The following is a 5,073-nucleotide window of genomic DNA, read 5'->3' as shown; positions in this document are numbered from 1 at the left end:
GGTAACTGGACATGGACAATAAGAGAACATCACTGGAAAGAGCATGCTCAAGCTTTGGGCTTCCCTGACTTGAGGTCAAGTCTTAAAGGACTTTTAGTTTCTTTATCTGTAAAATGGGGACTAATGTTACCTTCCTCATGGATTACTTTAGGATTACAAATAATATGTGTAAGATCTCTGACATTTTGACACAGTGGGAACCCAATAAATGAGAGTTGCCAAAATTATCACCATCATTTCCCCCACCCCCCACTCCCCACCCCCACCCCATGGTCATGGTCAGCAGGGAAAAGAACCCTTGGCTGAGAGTTGGGGAAGGGAAGGGATTGTCAATAGGCAGGGCTAAATTTGCATGGCCAGCTCCCTAAGAATTGCATTTACAAGCTCCTGTTTTGCATGGTGGCAGATTTTTGCATGCAATCCTTTATTACTATCCTATAGACTTTTCCTTATAGCCCCAATTGCCACCTCCTTCTAGTTACCCTTAACCCTTCTGAGCCAGTGCTGTCTCCCATCTGAGTACCTACCCCATGCTGGGCAGACACTACAGAGGACACAAAGATTCATGAGACATTGTCCCATCCTGCAAGGGGAACAGGACTTACATTCTCATGAGGCAACTGTTTTAAAGCCTGTGCAGACACAAGTTCCTTCATGAGTATGCTTGAAGATGGTGAGGGGTGAGGGGGTAGGGGAAGCTGCACAGGGGAAGTCTTTAGAAAAGGCAGAGGGACAGGCAGGGAGGGGTGGTGAGAGTCAAGGCTAACATTGACTGAGAACCTACAAGTCAGGCTCTGTTCCCTTATCTAATGCTCACATCGGTCCTCTTAGGTAGTTATCTGTATTTTCAGTGGAGGAAAAGGAACCTCAGAAAGGTTAAATCATTTGCCCAACTTCTTAGAATTAGGAGTCAAATTCCTCTGACTGCATCCGCTCTCCCTAGGCTTTCAGGTACACTTGTAGGGGAGGGAGCGCTGGGACCTGGGTTAATAGACGTCAGTGAGGAGTCCACCAGTGAGGAGTCCATGGGTTTCAACTTCCGTTCTTCCCTTCACAGCTCTGTGAACTCCGGCACTTTCCCACCCTGGGCCTGGCAGGGCCTTTCTGAGGCTAAATGAGGTGAAGTATGCAGCACACATAGGCCCTCAGGACATGTTTCTGAGGCTCCAACAACCCACTGGATGCTCGAGTCCCCTTGACCTTCTGCTTGAACCCTTCCTCATGTAGGGAAAGCCACAATTTCCAGAGGATGGTGCAGATCCCACTTGTACAAATCTCCAAGTTTTGGGAGTCTTAGTTTACAGCGAGCAGAAGTCCTGCTGGGGGTTTCTTCCTGCTGGGCCACACCGGTGATCATCCCTTCTTTCTCCTGCGGTCCATGCCTCTTTTTCTCCAGGGCTCACCCTCCCAGCTTCCGCAGCTGTATCTCTGCAGGACGCGGTTCCCATTTCTCTCCCTGTTCCATTTGTCCAAGTGCCTCCTCAGAGTCAGGCAACAGCCAAACACTGTTCTCCAGGCATGGCATAATCAGAGGGGAGAAAACACGCTTGCTCACACCTGCTTCTGTTGCCGAGGACCACGGAGGATTTAGGCAGCCTCATCATGTTGTTGGCGAAGTGAAGGCAGCTGCATGTGGGTGCAAGCGTGTGTGATAAAGGTAAGGAGGCAAGTGAAAACTGCATGTTCGGGGGAGGTCTACACATGCACTTTGCGGCATCTACTCTGGGCCAGAACCCTGCCAGGAAGAGGCTGGCACAGAGCTAGGAACCAGACACTAGAGGACCCTGCTCTGTCTGTCGGGAGCTGTGGTCTGACACCAAAGGGATGAATGGGATGGCAGGGGTAGGTCGAGTGGCTCATGGCGAGTGTGTGCACTAGTCTGGCTGGAGTAGAAGGTGCTAGGGTTCAGCAGGGAGCTACCAGAAATGCATCTGAGTTCCCCTCTCCATTCCCTTCGCCTTGGCCTCAGCCATGCAATCAACGGCCACATCTGTTGGTTCTTCCTTCTTACCATTGCTGGATTCCATCCCTGTGTTCTGATCCCACTGCTCCTAATACACCACAAGCCTCCTCAATTTCATTCGGCAATAGTCCCCTTTCTAGTCTCTTGCCTTCAGTTTTTGCCCCTCCCATCTAACCTACATATCTCAGTCTGTTTAATCATCCTAAAACACTGCTTTAACCATGTCACTTTCCTGCCCCACACTTTCATTGGCCTCTGTGACCTACAGGATAAACATGTGGTCTGAAAAACATCCCCTTAAAACCTTTCCCCTTAAGACCTCTGTAATACTTCCCATTCAATGACTGATTGCATTTCCAGATCTTTTCACCCATATCTTACTTTTTTTCTAAATTCAATGTGGTCAAGCCCGAACCCATTTTAAACAGCTCTTCCTGTTCCTTGGAAGTCCTATCTTGTATTGCATTTCCAGATCTTTTCACCCATAACTTATTTTTTCCCCCTAAATTCAGCTTGGTCAAGCCCGAACCCATTTTAAATAGCTCTTCCTGTTCATCTGAAGTCCTATAGCATATGTCTGAGTCACTCATTGGAAATCTATACTTTGTGGGTAAAGTGCAGAGGTGGACTTTGGCCAGGCAATATTTATATTTATACAAGGGCTCAGTGTATACAGCGATATCTTTCTACCCCTGAAGCCCTCGAGGCTTCCACATATTCCTTTGTGTACACTGGGGTCAGTGTGGGTAGTGAACATCTGTTGTTTTTACCTGTCCAACATCTCTTCCTCGTCATTTGGAAAATCACCTCTTTTTGCCCCCTTCTATATAGTTTGAGTGGGGCTGACCACCCCTCTCTAGGGGCTGGGCACATGATCCAGTTCAGTCAAAATCACAGTATTCTAGTCCCCTGGCCACAGTGATTGGTTCTGGAATGAGCATGTGACCTATGTCAGCCCAATGAGAGTCAGCTTTGGAACTTCAGTGGGAAGGATTGAGAAAGAGGCACTTGCCACAGCATGGAGATGGTCTGCCAGGGAAGGCAGCTAACACCGGAAAAGAGAGTCAAGAGATGTAGGAAAGATGGTCCTGATGCCATCACCAAGCCCCTCATCTGGCTATGCCAAAAGCCAAATGCACCCCTGAGCTTTCTCATTGTGTGAGCAAATAAGTGATTTTTTTAAAATGCTTAAGCCTGTTTGAGTTGGGTCTCAGTCACTTTCAATCAAAAGTCCTGAGCATTAATGGGGGACAAAGGAGGACCTATGTAATACTTTCAACAATAAAGATTTAAAAAAAAAAAGAGTCCTGAGCAATATTGTGCATGTGTTTGGGTTTGGATGTTATGGCTGTGTGTGCATGGGTGCATGTGGGGTGTGCATTGAAGAGTGGTGTGTACATGGCTGTGATGGGTGGATGGGCAAGGTGAGGGTGGCACATACTCCTGTGAGTTTGCCTTGTGTGTGTGGGACACACACACACACACACACACAGAGAGAGAGAGAGAGAGAGAGAGAAGGAGAGAGAGAGGGGGGGGGGGGAGTGACTGACTACCTGTGAAGGTGCTGTGGGGACAGAGGTGGCATAGGCTGAGCTTGCATGGGCACAGGTTGGAGAGGTTATTTGTTTTGGTAGAGCACTTGGCTCCTGTTTGTTCTGAGGGCAAGGGCCAAGCTTTGCATTTATAGGATCACAAAACACTTGCATATTATCATTAGCTTCCACCCTTCAGAGAAAAATCCTCATTGTTTTTAGACTGAAGTCAAATTCCTTGGAATCCTTGGGTGATATAAATAATCATAACACTTTTTTTGGGATGTTTTGTGGGAGTGTGGGTGAGTCAGAAATGTCAGAAGCTGCTTTGATTAATCCTAATGTCAGAGGAGGAAACTGAGACTCAGGCAGGTGTGACTTGTTGAGGTGCAGCCAGATTTCAGCCAGATTGAGTCATTACTTCCTTCTACTCCAGCAGCTAGAGAAGGGGTGGCAGGGCTGGCCTTGGGGCAGCTCACTTTTGAGGACACCCCCCTCCTCAGTCCTGCCTTTCCAGGGGCTGTGGTTCCTTTATGGTGGGTGATTGACCTCAGATTACATATTTATGGCTGGGTAGAGGACATGGGGGTTATGACTTTCAGCTCTGATGGATGCCTTTGATCCCTGAGCCTTCTCTCCAATGCGGGCTGCCCTTTATCTGTTTGCATCCCATTCCTTCTTGTTCTTGTCTCAGCTCCTCACCTCAGAAAAACAGCTTGGTCTCCCCAAGCAGAACTTCCCAGCCAGGGTTCCTGGTCATGTTGGCTGTGCCAAGAGTGAGCTATAACTATGCTATATACTGGGCCCATCAGCCCTCTGAGTATCTAAGTGAGGCCTGGGGCATCCATAGCCCCTGGCCTGAGCACACCTGGCCCCAAGCAGACCCTTCCTGCCATACACAAATGATCATTTCATGCAGGCTATGACTCATGACCTTGAAAAAAGTTGAGAATGCCCTAAAGCAATGGCCATTTTCCTGGGTGAGGTGGGATAAGATATGGAGACCAGAGGATTGTGACTTACCCATGAGTTTTCACAATACCCCGCCCCCATCCAGGTTGTGTGGCTTTCTCTTCTGTACCAGGCCTGGAAGGGTCACTTCTCTTCACCTGGGGTTGGTTGGGCATCTGGACTAGTTCGTGAAAGTGGGTCCTAACCTAGGGCTCCTTGGCAAGTACAAGGTACCAGGGCACTCAAAGGTTCTTGTTCAACCCCATATGCTATAGGTTTTAAGGGGATGTTTTTTTTAGACTACAAAGAGCTCCCCTTTATAAACAGAGTGCTAGATTTCTCTGAGGAGCTGTGATTGGGGGTTGAAAAATGGAGACTCAGAAGTTTTTGTTCCAGACAGACCACCTTCAGGCAACAAAGAAGTAAGAGCGCTTGCCTCAGCATCCTTCACCATTCCACCAGTTCTTCTGCCTCCTTGGGGGATCCTTGGACCCAGTGCTGACACTCTGCTCCTCTGCCCATCAAAGTGTGCTGTCCTCAGTCCCCTCCTCTCAGGTCCTGCCCCTGCTACTCCCAGCTTGCTGATCTAGGACAGTCTCTGGGCTGTTAAACCACCAGGCCCCTTCT

Source organism: Cnephaeus nilssonii (genome assembly GCF_951640355.1).
Source record: "Cnephaeus nilssonii genome assembly, chromosome: 6".
Classification (NCBI taxonomy): Eukaryota; Metazoa; Chordata; class Mammalia; order Chiroptera; family Vespertilionidae; genus Cnephaeus; species Cnephaeus nilssonii.
The sequence above is the reverse complement of the archived record's forward strand: the minus strand, read 5'-3'. Positions refer to the sequence as shown.